The following is an 18,943-nucleotide window of genomic DNA, read 5'->3' as shown; positions in this document are numbered from 1 at the left end:
TATCATGCAGGGCACTCAAAATGTAGTTTAGAAATGGGTATGTGGCTGTGCTCATAAGTCACCAGGTTTTTGTAGCTTGGCTCATGTTTTTTGGATTTTAATTGTTAAAAAAATAACCTGCCAGTGAATGTATCAAAATAAAATTAGAAATACTGTCCATTGAACTGCCTATCTAAACTCATACTAGAGAAAGAGATATCCTTAGATAGCAACTGAAACAGTCGGCACTCGAAGGTGGCCCATTGTCAGTTAAAGACTGCTTTGTCTCCTCACATCAGGGAAGAGAAAAAAATGTGGGGAAAGGTGAGGTGGTGGCCAAGATGGATGAAGCAGCTGATGACGAGGCTAATGGCAATCGGCATTTGGCATCGGGAGGGGAGGTTGGCACAGTAGGGGTGGGTAATGAGGAGATGAGGGGTCAGGAGAGGAGGAAGGAAGGCAAACGGCGACACAGGAGAAAGGCAGGGGGCGGGGAGGGTGGGACTGTTGGCGGGCTGGCATCGACTGACGTGGCGATTGTCGAAGCAGAGTGGCGGCAGGAGGCTAGGAGGCAGTTGGAGGAGAACGACGTGTGCCCCTGGGAGGATGAGTGAGTAACTCCATTGTCGTCTCTCTCTCCCTCCCTCTCCCACCCACCCATCCACTCTCAACGTGCGGTCGTTGTGTTGATGCTGTGCTCTCAGGGCAAGTAGCTGGACTTGCTGCTTGTGCAACAGAGTTTTCAGCTAACCAAGAATGAAGCACTCCTCCAGTGTTTACTGGCATACATTGGCGAATGATATAGCTGAAGTAAATCAAATTAAAGTATAATGTGAAATCCAAGTTATGAATTACCCATTTGTGGGTACCTTTGTCTGCAGTTCTTGATCCAAAATGATATGGGTACCCTAGAATTTGGACTTAGCTGGCCATGTGTGATTAATAGCTAATGCCCGTTTTTCAACCATTCAAACTTGATTCAAATGACCTCGGCTATCGGTCGCCTCCCATAAAAACTGCTACTCAAACTTGATTAAAAACACCTTAAGCTTAAGAAGGAAACAAAGTAAGATGCTGATGTTGGCATTATAATTAAAAATTAAGCCATAATTAAATAAATATTAGTGGAACTTGGTCAACATGGAACTTCTAATTTTAAAGACCATCATGTTTATAAACATGAATAATCCATGTTAATAATTTTACTGTTTTTGGTTTAGTCTAAGTTGAATTGAGGCCATAAAAAATCAACATGGTTTGAGACTTGGCAATAGGCTAAAGGAGATTCCCATAAGTCAGAAGGAGAAATTCATTAGTACTAAGGAAGAATTATTATAATGGCTGTGGTATAGGCATTAGTGCGTTAAGACTGTCTGAGAATGATGAATGACCAAATGCTCTATCAATAATTATTATGGATTGGCCTTTTATTTTTAATATTATTATTTTTTGTCATATCGTACATATTTATCCTACTCAAGGACCAATTAAATATCTTGTTTTATGTTGATGCAGCAAAATTCTAAATGAATGTCAGCCCACCTATTTCTAGTTTGTACCTATTTCTGAGTCATACTGAGGAGGTTTAGACACAATGAAAGAACATGGGGTAGCTTACTATCTATAGAATTCAGTAATTTAAATTTGCTTATTCATTTATTGCAACACAAGTGGAAATCAATAGTTAAAGATTTAGTTTATGAAATTCAGAATAGTTTCAAAGACGTTTGGAAGAAACTTGCTCTTTTTCCACTATTTATTTTGACTTTATTGGTTTCAAGCTGTTACTTGAACATAAGTAGCGTTTTACTTGCCTATTACAATATGTAATTTTTATAAAACATCATACCGTTGATGTTTCATTTCTGTTCTCAAGACATCCTTATGACATTGAACAAAGCTGTGATGAGTACACACAGAGGGAGGAATGGAGGACTATTGAAGGTAGGCAGCAGATGACCAGATTATGAAGTAATTAATGAGAATTATGGAAAGAATCATCTGTTTTTTTTGTTTCATGAGATGCTAGATCATATGTAGACCCAGAAATTTTTAAGGGTATGTGTCAAGCCATACTCAAAATAAGTGCTCTTTTGAGGAATTCTGTACTCATATGGTTATGGATTACTGATTTTATTGGATTTGTGCACTTTAACAGTGTCAAAGAGAATTGGTGTGGAGGAATAGAGGAAACATTTGGATTTTTTCAAAACATCTATCCATGCAGAAAACATCTATTTATTTATTTATTAATATTATATATATATATATATATATATATATATATATATAAAATAATATATTAATATATTATATATTATTGGCCAGAAAGTGTTGGGGTCTGCGCTGTTTCTCCTAGATCAATAATTATTAATGAAAACTCAACTCATTTTGAAGTTTTACTTTGATGACAGCAATTTAATTGCAGAAACATCATTTAAGAATTGTGGGACGTTCATTTGTTTCTTTAAAATAATCTCTTCAGTAGTCTCATGCAGGTATCAATCTGTATATTTCAATTTAAAAGTACGAATTTTGTTAACCAACTATTTTTATAAAAATGGATGAACAAACTGCTACTACTTCAAATTCAAACATTCATAAACTCCAAACAATGCGTGAATAAGGTGGAATCTATGATCATGCATGTAAATACAAATGCATATACGAGGGTCATCCGGAAAGTAGTACCCGTTCGTGCCGCATGAAGTGCTGACGACGCGAGTAGCCGCTGGACGAGGTCAGATAGCTTCAGTGGCTTGTCTGCCTTCTCTGAGCCAAGTTGCGTGACGCTAGCATTGCCTGTGTTGTTTCTGTGATTGTTTACAATGTTTAAAAAAATTGAGAACGCCGCCAGTTGTGAAGTGAGGGCAGTGATTAAATTCCTCAATGCAAGAAACGTTCGCCCATGTGATATTCATCGCCAATTAAAGGAGGTGTATGGAGACAATGTAATGGACGAGTCGTCTGTTCGGCGGTGGTGTCGCAACTTCAACATGGGGAGGGGGAACACACACGACGATGAGCGTTCGGGGAGACCGTCTGTCATTACAGACCAACTGGTGAGCTCAGTTGACGAATTCGTGAGGAACGATCGGCGCGTCACAATTGATGACATCTGTGAGCATTTTCCCAATGTTTCTCGAACAATTGTTCATGAAATTGTTAAACACCATCTGCATTATGCAAAAATTTGTGCAAGATGGGTCCCTCGCGTATCTCAATGAGCTGGCGGCGAAGGACTATGCAGCAGGAATACAGAAACTTGTCACACGTTATGACAAATGCCTTAATTTGCTTGGAGATTATGTTGAGAAGTAGTTTAAAGTATCCTCTTTCAAATAAAATTTTTTATGTTTGTTAATATTTACTTTTGTGTCTTTATTTCACGAACGGGTACTACTTTCCGGATGACCCTCGTATTTGCGTCTGCATGTAACATAGAGCCCAGAACAATTTAGTGAAACTGTAAAATAGTATTGCATCTCTGAGATGGTGCAGTCTAAAGTAGCAATCTCTTTTTATCCATTGTATCTCATCTTCACCCTTGATCTAATACTCATAGGACATCTAGTACAAGAGTATATGGAGTCAATGAAAGGAAATATAGAAATATTAATAATTTAGGATTTATCTGTTGCACAAAGTTTGATAGATGTTCTTCTAAAAGTAAAATATGATTGTACTTTTTGTATTGTATGTGAGGTAAGACTTAAAAGCAAACATTATCAATAGACTATGTGAAAGGTAGAATTATGTGAGTTTTTATAAATTTTAGTCTCCATTATAGATCTTCAAAATGTCAGCTCCTTTAGTTGACTGGCTATAAATTGATTTCGACTTGCACTTGGATATATCAATCAGTTAAGGAATTTGGAAGTTTTAAGCAGGCGATAGTGTGCAAGATCAATTCGAAGGTAGGTTAGCTTGGATGGCCATCTGATAGCTAGTTTTATGCCTTGAAAATGGGTAAGTTTTCCTTCATAAAAACTAGTTAGTATCTGAATCTGGGAAAGAATACCCGAATGGTTTCCCGTCCCATTATTTGAACGCAATTGATGTTATTGAGACAAATGCATAGTAAAATTGTTGCTATTTCATTCATCTTCTTACATGGACTGGGGAATTAAACTCTTTTGTAAATACATTTTAACATATTAATATTTCACTTATGAATTTATTCCAGTGTTTTATTTTCATTCAAGGCAAATGTTGAACAAAAATTTTGAGTGAAAAAATGAGTACTTCTAATGTTTAAATGCATATATAGTTGGTGATTTGAGGTACCTACTCCTTCATTTCATTAGTTATATCAGAGGGAAAGAATTATTTCAAGCATTACATTTTTGCGAATTTATTAATGATGATAGTGCTCTCATGCTTTCAAAGGCATTGGTGCCATTTTGACAATGATTTATGCACCAGTGTTTTGTATGCTCATGATTTTTCGCCAAGCTAATACAGAAATTAAGTAGTTGGTATTGATTTACTTGCTAATAGGATTTATGTCAATAAACTTATACATTGTAGAGCTTATTAGTTTTAAGTAGCAGTAGAACCACAGCAAGTTTGAAGTTTTATCATTGTTTTCTTAAAATTACTAGTCAAATGTAATATGACATGGTTCATTTTCCATGGTGATAGAGTTTTAATTTTAGTGTGTACCTACGTTGGTTGTGCAGTAAGTCCTTAGGAAAAATTATTGAAACCATTATTTTGGGTAGATTTTTTTATTTGTTAACATAATGTCCTTATAGCTCGATACTTTTACCTTAGCATTTCTCTAATTTTTCAAGCCATCTAAAAATTAGGATTTTGGAGGTCCTCAAAATAGGCATCTGTGTAGACTATAACCTCATTAAAAGTGTGTCGTTTTTCGTCGAGCTCTTTTTTTCAAGTTTGGAAATTAAAAAAAGTGACTATGGACCAAATCTGGTGACTATGGTGGGTGCTGTGATAATTCAATTTTTAATTTCATAATTTTCACCTTTGAAACTGCAGGTGTGCTACCATGCATTGGTTGATGGAAGTAATTTTATTTCTTTGACAAATGAGGATATTTTTTGTTGATTTTGTCTCTCAACCAGTGCAATACTGATGGATAATACACTCCATTTGTATTTTATTCTTTTTGCAAGTAATCAATGATGATTCTGCGTGCAACCCAAAATACTGTGACCATCACCTTGTTGGCTGATTTCACCATCTTCCCCTCTTTTCGAGAAGTAGCATAGTTAGAAACCTACTGTTTCGACTGTTCCTTTGTTTCTGTGGTGTACCCATGTTTTGTCCACAGTTATGTATCTACTCAGAAACCTGTCAGGATTGTGATAGAAAAGCACAAAACTAGTGGAGGGTAGAAAAAAAGAAACTTCACACTTCCACTATAAAGATTTCATATTTCACGACCATGGTTTCGATGATGCGCAGCATTGAAACCATGGCGGTGAAATATTAAATCTTTATAGTGGAAGTGTGAAGTTTCTTTTTTTTTACCCTCATCATGAAGAAATTCCACAAAGTTAAACCTGAAACTGTTATGTTTACCAAACAAGCTTTTGAATAAACCACATGATTGCATTTATTGTCTATTGAGAGCAAATGTGGCACCCATCTTGCCAAGAGTTTTTACATACCCAGTAGTTCATGCAAAATTGAAAACATTGGACCTAGTGATATGCCTGTGGCCTCAACTATTTTGCGAACTTTAATTTATCAATCACTCAAAACCATATCGTGGATTTCCCCATTCATTTTGGACTAAGTCACTTCCGCTGGACGTCTCGAATGATGTTCTTCATTTTTTTTGGTACAGCCATGTTTAAACTCGTTTACCCAGTTGTAGTCAGTCATAAACACAGTAGCAGATGTGTCATGAACTTCATCCGACTAAGCTTTGATCTCTTTCAGTGTTAAGCCTTTGAAATAGAAGTGTTCAAGCATTACATGAAACATTTTTTCCATTATTCTAAAAAAGCAAATGTTTGTTGCTTCAATGGACGATGAAAATGAAAGCATTTGATGGATATCGCTGGAACTGTAAATGAAGTCAAGTGAGAGATTAGGCTTACTAAAAGCCTATCTTTTTTGCTACTGTGAGTGCCATCTCGTGAATTTTTAAGGAATTATTGAATGACCCACATATTTTGCATTTCTGGCAATGGAAAAAGTTCTGTCACTTATGTGTTCTTCTTAAAATATTTATATATATATATATATATTCCAAATACACTGTTATTAGGCCATGGTCAGGTGGCAAGGAGTGTTACAACATTTAACAATCATTACCATATGGAATGCTCTTCTATAAGAAGTCTTAAACCTATTCCCTAGACATATAGATATTTTTAAAAGAAAATGTAAAGGGACTATTTATGAGAGATGGTAATGATTGTTTAATGTTGTAACACTCCTTGTTTTAAAAATGTGTATATGTTTAGGGAATGGGTTTAAGACTTCTTATGGAAGAGCATTCCACAAATGTAAATTTGTCCCCATTACTTCTCTGAGGTCTCAATTTCATCTTCCTCCCGTGATCATTCTTCCTGAGGAAATTTGCCTTTTTTAATCCTCCACCTAACTCTCTTCATGGTCTCTTTTGATGATAAGCTTGATATAGATGCCCTTAAGAATCAGAATCAAGGTTGCCCTCTTCTACTTCCTGAAGATCCCAGGTCTTCTATCATTTTGTCCAAGCTTTCCTTCCTTTAAGAGTTCTGTTGTGCATAGCAAGCTCCCTTTTCTTAAATCTGTTCCACTTCTATCAGCCTTTCTTCATTAGGGTCCCAACACTAGTGGCAATATCCTGTATTAGCCAGACAATTTTCAGTTACACACACCTCTATAGCAGATATATTTTTACTCAATCTATTTATAATCTATATATCCCTGTCCAATAAATATGTGAACTGAGGCCATAAAAACTGTATTTTACAAAATTTAGTCTACATTGATTTTGTCCCCTTAGAAGAACTCTCCATTCGTTGCCATGCACTTGTTCCTTCTTCTTTTCATGCACTGTTTAAAGCACCCTTGGAAGCCCTCGGCAGTTAGGCCTTTTAGATTTCTTGTTGTTTCTTTCTATTTTGTGTCCTTTTCTTCCCAATGATGCCCCCTCATCACATTTTTGCATTTTGGGAATAGGAAAAAGTCGCAGGGGGCGAGATCTGGTGAATAAGGAGGTTGATCAAGAATGGTGATTGAATTTTTTGCCAGAAACTGGAGAACAATCCATGCAGCTTGGGCATGATTTTTGCACACATTTTTTAAAACCAAATGTTCGGTTAAAATAGTTTGAACTGTTGGTTTTCCTAAATTCAGTTCATCAGCTATCATTCGGACAGTTTTTTGGCAATCAGTAAGTACAAGGGACCACATACAATAAATGTTGTCGTCAATACAGGTGGTACCACGCTTCATCTAGAACTTGATGTTGATTTGTTGCTCCGTGATTTCGTCCATTTCCATTTTCGATAAACAGTAAAAACAGAACTAACAACAGAAACTAACATAACTGGCACCATACACACAGCTCCACAATCCGCCAAGCACAGATTACTCAAATATTCAATTGTTTCTGGCTCAACCTTGTGGAAATTCATTTTAATGAAATTAAGAATACAAAGTAACTTTCCACTGTCCTTTATTAGCGTACAACCGGTTTCAACGCTCAAGCGTCATCATCAGGTCATCAAGCGTCATCATCAAGCATCATCAAGCGTCATCATCAGGTACCATAAGGTACCTGATGATGACGCTTTAGCGTTGAAACCGGTTGTACGCTAATAAAGGACAGTGGAAAGTTACTTTGCATTCTTAATTTCATTAACACAGATTACTCATTGGGTCTCAGGCAACTAGCGCCGCTAGTGGGCGGTGCTACATTCCATGTCATGGCCGCCAGACTGCACCAGTTCGTGTATATTTTGGGCAGACCACATATATATTAGTTCCATTCCATCTGATTTGAGCTGCAAATATTCAAGCCTAATATCACACTTCATTCTTTCATTTTTATTTATGAAGTCATAAATTTTTATCCTAAATTGCTTACTCACTCTTAATTTCCCTTGCCTCCCACTTCGTGCTTTTGAAACTGCCCAAGAGTGATCCTTAGCGCATCCAGCATCCCTAATTGTTCTCTTGATCTTGAGTGAGTAATTCCCTCCGTTGGCCGTAAAATATAACAGCATAAATGATGGTCCCAGAATGACCCCCTGCCATGAATGCAAATTCATGCATTAGGGACAATCGCTCTCCATGAAAACACTTAGCAGATTCGGCACCATTATTATTCACCTCAGGTGTCCCCAAAGGGTATCACCACTTTTCAGATTCTTCCTAATGCCTCTTTCACTATTCATTTATAAATGGAAATGAATGGGTTTGCGACATAAAATGTATCTAGTGGTCTTAACAAATTTTTTTCATCCATGGAAATGAAATAGTTTTGCGTAAATGGAAAGTTAGAAATAACTGCTCTCAGTTGTTAGAGGATAAATATCTACTTATCTTCATTATTTCTAAATACAATAAACTCTCAACTATCCATGTGCTATTATATGTGCCGCCTTCTCTCTCTCTTCCCAGCACCTCAAAATTTTCGTTACTATAAAAGCAAAGATAATTAAATGCCTTGGAACTGATATGCTTTTTTCAAAGTACAATCAATATCAGTAATACTATAATGTTCTGTTGGTCATGTGCATGAACATGGTCAGTATAGTTAGGAAAAGGAATAAAATAATAATAATAAAACGGTACAAAGTGTAAGAACAAGTTTGAAAGACCTGAGCTTCCTTAAAAGCTTATAATTTCACAAAATCAAAAGTTGTCAAAATTATGTAATGCAGTGATTTGAACATTTTTGAGCTATCCCCACTCTCCCATTATCGTTTCCCTCACATTCCCAATAGCCCTCAGAATTCCATATTTGCCTTTAAGGTGAAATCAACAGTTTTCCGCGATGCAACACTTACACCATTAACTCTTTTCACACTGCATTATTTTAATTGGTATATCATGTGACGAATGTGAATCTACATTAGTGACACTTTTTTTACATTTGTTCTTTGCCAGTCATTTGTTTTTTTCCTGGACCTCTTATTGGTTTAGCTCTCTGAGGAAAATACGTTCTGCTATATTCACTTGATCTAATAGTTCTGTTCTTGCAAAACTACAATGTAATACTACTCTATCATAAAAATAGCAGAAAAATGGAAAAATTGCACCTTCCATTGCTTAAAAACTCTCTTAATTATTCACAAGGAAAGAAAGAGGAGAGTTTCCTTGCATATCCGTTTATGTCACGACTGTATTTTCCTTGCATTTTTGGTAATCCATGTTTTTCGATTATCCTCGCTCCATCATTAGTGCATAAATTATCAAGGGTGTACTGTATTTAATTCTATTAGTGCTACCAATCTCATGATAATTTTAAACAACTTGAATATTAATTTTAAATTAAGTATTGGTATATCTCCAGGCTTCTTTAGGAGTCAAAATGAAATTCTTCATTCTTCACCAGGGACACATGTAAAGTGGATGCCCCTTTTGTGAAGACGTATGCGACTCTGGGCTACCTCTAACTGCTCAAAAACTTCACATTGGATGTTCTCTCCTGCTTCAGCAACTGCCAGGGCTCCCTCCCGGAGAGGAGTCACTTATTTGGTGGTGGTGGTGTCATGCCAGAGAATCTGATGAAGACGACTGCAGCAATCGGAACGTAACATGTGGCCCATGTTGGAGTTATGATGGCTTTTTCCAACCCAGCTGAGAATCATATTTTCATATAGGCGAGAGCTTTTGCTTTCTGCTCCATAAGCAAAATGTGTATTTCATTAGCTTATCCATTGTTGGGTTCGATTGCTGTGAATTTAAGTGGATTTGAAAATCAAATGCTGATTCACACTGATTCACGGCTGAAGCTGGTTTATCATTTGTGACAACACTCTGACAAATGAATTGCAAGGTGCTTTCAATGGTGCACCCTCGGTTAGCTAGGTAGTACTTTGCGTTGGTTGTTCCAATCAGTCTATACTCTTTTTCTCATTGCCATCTGGCAAAATGCAGCTTTAAGTCATTCTGTATGCATTACATATTTTTATATACTTTTTTGATGTCCCATAATAAGAGGGGAAAGTGCATCAGGAAATCTTAAAGCTAAACATTTGAGGCAGCATGATAAATGTGCTGTTAAAATTCAAACAGGTACTGCCCTGCTGTGGTTAGCAATGAGGTTTATGTGATGAAAGTTATGATGTAAACTGATGTTAATTGATGCCCTTAATAATTTTTCATTCCCTTTTCTTGCACCTAAATAATTATAATCTTTATCATTACAATTGTTTACGAAGATCATCCCTGACTATTGCCTTGCACTCAATGGATACAGCCCAGTATGACAGATGGAATGAATGCTATCCTAATGGAGCTTTTCCCATTAATGATTGCATGTATTTTTTCATGACAACAAGAGCTGTATTTTGCCTAAGGTTATGTAAATTATGCATTTTCATGGAGAAGTGAATGCATATGTTTTTTTATGTGGTTGGATACATGGTCAAAAACTTAGGATTCTTGGATTTAGTTTAAGTACCAAGAGCTTGAATGGTAGTGTTGATGCAGCCGTGCAAAGTAATATGAGATAAACATCAGGATTTGAAATGAAATTTGTATCTCACCCAAGTAGTAGGTATTAGCTATTAGGCTTAGTGTGTTACAATGAAAATAATAAGTAATGGTCCTTCATCTGGTCCTACATTTGTATTGTCCCCAGACTTGTTTTGAGGGAAATTTAATGATATTTACCTCCTTTTTAGGAATTCAGACAAAAATATTTTTTACAATGTTGGCTCTCTTATGATTAGGTGCACTGATTTTTCATTTTTCAATTAATTTCAAGAATTTAATTAATTTGCTTGGTTATTATCAGTTTCAAAAAAACTTATTTCAATGTTTAGCAAAAATAGCTGAATCTGACACATCAATCTCTATCACAGAATGGGAATTAATTTTTCAAATACTATATTTATTAGCATATTGCACACTTTTTCCTTAAATTTAAGGCTGAAGTATTACCTTTTTTATTAAAATACGTATAAGTATTACTTCTTTTTTCATTAATTTTAAAGTTAATAAAATTGAAGTTCTTTAGGATTATAAGGCATACTTTTTATCTACTTCCACTGTTATTCAAAACTATGACTTAATAGTTATTCAATTCCATTTTCCAAAGTTTCAGTTTTTAGTTACATCCAAACACTTTTTGAGTTAGACATTGTGCGGTAGCTGAAGCTGAAGTTTGAAAGACTATACATAATAAACTCTTATTCGTTTAACTAACATTTATTTTCAGTGCGGGGATACGTGTAATAATTTTGTGCACAAGTAATCTCATATGTAAATAGAAAATATTTTTTTTAATGAATGGCTGTGTATCTTATTCAAGATAGGTAATGTCTATTTTTCAAAGAAATAGGCATGATTCTGGATATTTCTTTTATTCATGGAGAATATTTATGGTGTGTAGTTATTAAATATATGTGATTAATAATAATAATAATAATAATGACGTGATAATGTTTGATAGTTTTATTAGATGAAATTAAATCAATGCTGAGTCAAATGAAATATGGTTAGTGTTTCTTAACCAAAATAATGTGCCTAGAAGTCATGTTGTAATTTATGCACCCAAATATGGTAAAGCAGTTAAGTGGAAAGATTGTTGTTGGTGCTGTGATTTTTCCTAGTCATGCAGATTAGCCATGCCTTGCTTATGGATATATTTGGAAAGTTACGGTGAAAGAAATCGTACTTAGATAATGGATACTCATTTCACATTATTTTGTCAGGGTGTGAATGTAAATATTATTTGACATAGAATTCAGGAAAGTCAATGAATAATATATTTTGTTGTAATGACTTCTTCAAAAAGTATGACTACCATATTATTGACACTCTCATCAGAATTGAGGTCATAGCATATAATGCTTGGCATTTTTTCTGTTGCGTATGATTTAGCTTTTAATCCTACATTTGCAAGTAGCGAGAGACTCCAATACAAACTCATCTTGGGACTTTGAATTAATCTCAAAGGAGAATGTTAATGAGTAGATATTACGTAGCAAAGCAAATGATGAGGTTAATGATAGTTTATGGTTTATTTAGAAATTATATTTCCATATTTGACAATATTCCAAGCCTGCTCATTGCGATGTACACCATGAAATAGAGATAGTTTTGCCTACACAATGAAAAATGGCAATGGAATGGGTATACATAATATTTATAAGGAGGAATTTTATCTGTTTTTGATTTATTGTATTTGTTGCTTCTTGTCACCTGCCTAACCATAAATTTATCAAAGTAATAATTCAAACTTTACAATAATGAGCTTTTATGTTTATTCAGGAAAGGTAAGTTACTTAAGAAGGTTGATTTGTAGATAATACAAAAAATATGTTTTAATATCTGTACTTATTAACTCCAATAATACATTTTTGTTACTTATGATTTTGCATTGCATGTTACCGAGCAAGCATGTTTGTTGATTTTTCTGTATATTGAAATAAAATCAATTAGGAAATTTTTTATTCAACAGTCATGAGTTAAGTAACTGATTTTTGAGACCCCTTTAGAAGTTTACTTTTTTCCTCACGATGATATATGGAGTGTTATTTTTTCAATCCCTACAGAAAGAGATATTTATACACAGAGAGCACATGCATTTAATGTTTGAATCAAACGCATCAACAAAGTATATATTTATTAATTGAAATTAATTATGGCGGTGGAGTTTTAATATTTAACACTTGTTCCCTGAAACATCGTAACATATCAGAATTGAATAGCACCAAAAAAACTACAAAGACCGTACATTGATATCAGAGGAAAGTTATTAGGGTTATTTCATTTGGGTCCAAATCAGTCTATGGTATTGACACCTCCTGTGACTACTGGTAAGATAGCATACTTGTATTTGCATACATGCACCTATCTGATGCTTTATCTAAAAATACCAGTTAATGATATTATCACATGCATAAATACCTACTCTGCCATTACTTGAACCAACTTGTCCTTCCAAAAACTGTTTAAGCCAGCTATATAAAATGATCAATCATGGTTCTACATAAAATTATGTATATTGAGGTAGTGATTTGGGTCCCTTTACTCTTCAAAATGAATTATTAAGCATCAGGAAGAATATTTTAGGAAGCATTAAGCAAAGTAAAAAATTAAATCACTAAAAACTGTGAGGGACATTCTTAACTGGATAATGGAGGAGAAAAGGTGTATGTCATTTACATGGAATGGTGTCATTTCGTACAGTTGATAATATTATTATTATTCCAAACCTCACAGAAATTTAAAAGAATACAAATTCTGCGTTATGCGATAAATAAAGTTGTGCATTTTTATAGCATGGTGCGCAGAATATTGTTAATTCTTTTCTACATAAATCAATCTATGAGGATTCCCCTCCATTTTCTGAAGGAAGAAGCAGTTGGTGAATTCTTAGAAAAGCAACTATTATAAAAATTACTGGTAATTAATCAGCAGTAGGATGTTTGAATTTTAGTTTACTCAGTCATTTCATGAGATAAAAATAATAAATTTCATAAAAATTTGTTTAAGTTCACTGCATTGCATGTATAAGAGTCGTACATTATGTATATTGAAATAATCTGCTAGATTTTTTGTCTGTATGCTGCGTTATAATTTCAGACAAAGATAGGCACATTGAATATGTGAATATTAAATATATTTTGACTCCCTGCTTCCTTGACTATGATTAAAAGTGAGAATCGCCAAGGAAGTAGTTGGCATAATCTAAAAGGAGTTAAACATGTGGTCCAGGTAAATTCCATATCCTGATGTGTGCCAGTCTGATGATAATTTAAATAATCACTAAATGTTAACATCTGGCTTAATTTTAATGACTCATAGCTCCAAGATAGAATATACATGCTACTCCGTATGAGGCAGGTAACTAACAAAGCATTTCAATGGCGAATGGGACCATGTGTATGGGTGGCATGCCACTGAGCATCATCACTCATAAAACATTGTTATTCAGAATTTAATTTTGTTTTGATATTAATGTGTTGCACAGTTTTATTTTTGTGAGTAGTCATTATAGAGTTTTTCACACAAGAATGATTTATATTCGGGAGAGCCCTATTTATTGCCCGCTGTGGTTTTCAGCAGTATCCAAAAATCATGATTTGATAATATATTGGAATACCTTGGGAGTCATGGCCATAATTGGAAGTGCCAGAGTGGGTAGGTAACGAGTAATTTTAGGAAAGGAAGTTTCATTGGTGCCCCCCTGAGCTTTCATGCCAAAGGTACAACATTCAATAAGGTTACCGTTTAGAATAATGCATTTTTGAAACCTTTACTTTACGTTTCTATTTTTTATGGATATTCAAAGAGCAGATATGGTAAACACTAGTGCATGTGTAAAAGGGGATTTTATTCTAATTGCACTGCTGATAGTGACTTTAGACATAATGGCAACTGCTTTGCTTTTCTTTCTCATTTACCCTAATTCATTACAATGTGATTGACATAGATTCGCAGGAGTAATGTAAATGCGTACTCTTTAGTTGTGGCCCATGCATGTAATGAGTGAATTTCAAATGGGAGGGTTTCAGTGACCACTTTCTCAAGGCTGTCCTGGACTTATTGTGCCATGCCGGGCCTTGTGGTTGTATGCATGTTTGGGCTTTATCCTTGGAAATGAATAGAGTGAAGAGTGCCCTACCATCAAAGATTTGTCTGATGCACACCTTGGGCTTCTTTGGTTGAGGTCTTCACTTGATTTCACTGGATAATGGAAAATTTGAAAATGAAAATCAATGGTTCATATCTCAGAGGTAATGAGCAGTTTACATTTTTGATAGCAATAGGTAGTTCTGTAATTATGGAATATTTGCAAAATTTATCACCTCTTTGTTTCACCAATTGAATTAATATATTTAAATATTTAGTGATTTTTTAAAAACTAGACTGCCTATGTATTTCCAATGTCATGGTCTTATTTTGGACTTGCATATATGCACAAAAATATATGTTATTACCTCTTAAAAGAAGGAATTTTCATACTGTTAAATTTAATGATTTCAGTGACCCTGAAAAATACATTCATGAATTGATATTGAAGAAGTGCAATGATTGCAAATAAAAATAATCCTGTAAAACATACCCCAATACTTCGTAATGATTTTTCCATGGATAAAAAATTTAAAGATAGGCAGTTAATATTAAAACTACCTGTTCTAAATTTTGTGTACATACTCATATACACTTACTAACTAGGGATAGGGCTTAATGTAACTTTCTAATTAAAACTTTTTATCCTCAACTTTCTCTTAATATCTGTGATTACTCCTCTGTCTAAATACTATCTTCATATAACCTACATATATTTATGCAAGCACAGATACCAATATAAAAAATGGAAACAGGAAGTATTTCAGTCGAAATACATAATAGATTAATTTTGATATTTTGATAACATCACTTATGGAATTATTTCTTGATTGGAAAAGTCATTTGCATTTGGTGTTATTGGTCTCCCTTGTGTAAAATTTTCAAGCTGGGAAAGCTTCTTTGGGTCTCTCAAGTGTATTTATTGTAATTGTGTACTCTGTACGGTATGCAGGCAACAATTAAGGACAGTTTTTGAAAAGCAACTAGATTTGCATGGCAAGATATAAAGGTTTTGCATTCTGCTAGGTTTTACTGATTGATGATGCTGGGGAGAATCCATATATGTTTGATAGGATATTGTGAAATTTTAGATTAATGGAAACATTCTGAAAATTCATAATATTTCTAACGGCATGTATTGATTTTTTTTAAATATCATTTTATTGATCAACATATATCTATTGTGATTAATATTTGATTTTATTCCATTTTGAATTACATGGCTCAATTTTCAGAGTAACTTTTTTTGTGCAAATGCCACTGATGCATGCTTACAGCTATTTGTAGACAAATCAACGAGTCCATTGCAGAATAAGAACAGATATTATGGTAGGAATTTCCTTTGTCGGAATTCCTACCCAATCATTTTTAAAATTCATACTTAGAAATGTTAGAAATAGAAATGAAGTCATGTTATTCTAGTTTTAAAGTATGAAGTAGCAATACAGACAAATAAATAGACATCTAAGCTCAAATACATGCCCACTGAGGTTTCTTATCTTGTATTCATATTTTAATGTATGCCATATTGTTTGTACTGTGTTGTTGCTGTTAATAATTGATTTATTGTTAACCTGAATTGTAATATGAAGCAAAGATATACATTTATATTGTAAGATGGATGGATGGATGCCTACAGTTGGAACATATTTTTCATGCAATGTTTGATTGGGTATTTGATTCAACAAATTGGAGAAGTAGAATTTGTCCGTGCTAATTTATCACATGATACATGAACTTTGGCCTAAAGCAATTCTTGGCTCTGATGCTAAAAACATTGCTCTCCTTGTGTTGAAGTCCCCAGTTCTGTCTTATGCATTGGTGTAATTGCAAGATGAAAGTCTATGCAATTAGAATTAGTGTATTTCCACTTCAAATATTGTTAAGTTCTCCAATTATAAATTTAAAGAATGTGAGAACAAATAAGGAGGATATTAAAGAAATGTACTTTTATGTAACTTTGATGGCAATATAGAATGATTATTTTGTAAATATGTGATTTAAAAAATTTCAATTCCAAGCTACAGCCCATATGAAAGTGATGGTGTAGTTTCTGTTTGATGAAGTACTTTGGTGTCCATGCTGAAATGATAATATAGACAATGGAAGAGGCAACCCAGGAGAAATGAGATGAATGTCAGAAGGTTTTCAGAGAACGGAGTTAATGGAAATCTGGAGTACATTCTTTGAATTGTAAAGCATACTTCAATGTATATTCAAAGTGAATTTTATAAAAGGTATGAATTTTATGGCATTCTTTGATTATGTTTGTAGCCACAGTTTGCTGGGAATGGAAGTCTAGACTTCTTGTTACTAGATTTGCCCGCTCCATGGAGTGCCAACTTGAAGCCATTTTTTATTTAATCACCCATGGCAATGATAATCATTTCATTCAGTGATTGAAAAAATATATCAAAATCGTAAACAACAGGAAAAGAATGTCTTTCATGTGCATTAAGCTTTGGAGACCTTTAAGTGAAAAAGATGTCCTTTTCCCATCCATGCCTATAATGCTGACCTTATTCCCCTCACAATCCACTACCAGACCCCCTGTGGCCCCTTCCCATGCCTGACATCCCCTCTGAATATGCACACCACATCAATGTGGCTACAACTATGTGTGCAGAGCTGATATTGAGCCATTCCAGGCTCATATGCTGTTCAAGTCATCCAAACTGGTTTTGGAAGGTGAAATAATGCAATTCATTGTTTCTATTTCATAATTGGACATAAAAAGCCATTCGGTTATTTTTAAACTGTGGATATACACAAAAAGTTGATTTTGAGTTTCATTAATTGAAAGGTTTATGCTTCCCCTTGTGCAAAGCACAATTCTACAAAATGAAAAAAAAACTTTTTGGAAAGCTTATAAATGAAGGTAGTGAAACAAGTATTTACTTCATAGGGATGGATCTTGAACTATTCCAGGTAAACGACTATTATTTGACTCTTGAAAATTCAAGCTGTGAGAGGATGACATTGGTGGAAGTTTCCATTGATCGTTTTAAGTTGAAATTGAATCAGTAAATTGTGCAGCTTCACTCCTTTTTGTGAAAAAGATAGTTGTAAATTTAAAAAATTGCATATCTTATTAGGGGTTGCTCACAGAGTACCAAAATAATTTTGGGGAAATGACAAGTTTTTCAGTGAAATATCGAGAAACTTTTATTAAAGCTTGCAGTTATTATTTATTCACATTCTGTTTTGTTTAAATACTGCATTCAGGGATATAACTAAAGTTTACCACTTAAACATTATCTTGATAAGTTTCATGTTTACGAATTTCCTTCAAACAATCATCAGAGAGAGGGATCAGGATGGTGCAGTGGCTAGCATGCTGGCTTGCCATCCAGGGGTCCTGGGTTTGAATCCTGGAAATGGCAGATCTTTTTCAGTGGTATTTCGATCCCTGCTTGAGGTGCTTAGTGGAGAGCACTTTGAGTGAGTATGCCATGTGTCGGATGGGATGTTTAACTGTGGACCCCTTGGTGCCTTTTGATAAGCGTGGGCTAATGCCACATAGAATGGAAAAGCCAAAGTGAAATCTATTCTCCCTTTCATCCCTTCTCTATCTTTAATCTCTACCCTTCCTCCCTTCCCCATCCATCCCTAATTGCACAAATGACCTCAGCTCTTGGTCACCTCCCCTAAATCCACTACTTGTACCATCAGAGAGCATTAAAACATTCTTGTATGGAACGGAAGGACTTAAAATTGGAAGAATGAGTGACTATGATGAATATTATTCATGAGGTGGCATGGTTGAATAAGCTGTTTGGAGATTATTTCTGGCATTTAATCACCACAATCTAAATCATGAAGTGAGAGAAATTAAAGATAATGGAAGCATACACTTCTTGAATGATGTACAGGGTGCAGCAACATAACTTCCTTTTTTATAAGGCAAATTGAATTGAAAAAAGGAAGTAATGTTGCCTCACCATGTACATAGCTTTAATAAGTTATATGCTGACACTGCATATGTACCATTACATTTTGGGGCAGACAAAGTAGCTAAATGTTGATTTTAGGTTATTTCTTGAAAATAACTTATATATTCTTTGCTCTTTACAAAGATTTATCACTTTTCCATTTGAATGTTGATCACCTATTCATCAATAATATGATGGCCTGATAAAGAATAATGCATTGTTTTCAGGTTATGGGTAGGTGACTGGAATGCAAAAGATAGGCTAAAACTAAAGATATAATGGTTAACATGCACTATGGACATATGTATGTATGT

The 18,943-nt window shown here is 34.5% G+C and overlaps 1 long non-coding RNA gene across 1 annotated transcript; it reads left to right on the top strand.

The window, feature by feature from the left end:
• The first annotated feature begins 507 nt into the window (after nucleotides 1-507).
• LOC139695749 (uncharacterized) lies at nucleotides 508-16,689 on the top strand. The gene is made up of 2 exons (XR_011702387.1): nucleotides 508-589; nucleotides 9,506-16,689. It is a non-coding gene; the product is annotated as an uncharacterized lncRNA (long non-coding RNA).
• The last annotated feature ends 2,254 nt before the right edge of the window (nucleotides 16,690-18,943 follow it).

Source organism: Hetaerina americana, unplaced genomic scaffold (assembly GCF_022747635.1).
Source record: "Hetaerina americana unplaced genomic scaffold, ioHetAmer1.1.p SCAF_1, whole genome shotgun sequence".
NCBI classification, from domain to species: Eukaryota; Metazoa; Arthropoda; class Insecta; order Odonata; family Calopterygidae; genus Hetaerina; species Hetaerina americana.
This window is presented reverse-complemented; position numbering and strand designations above follow the sequence as displayed.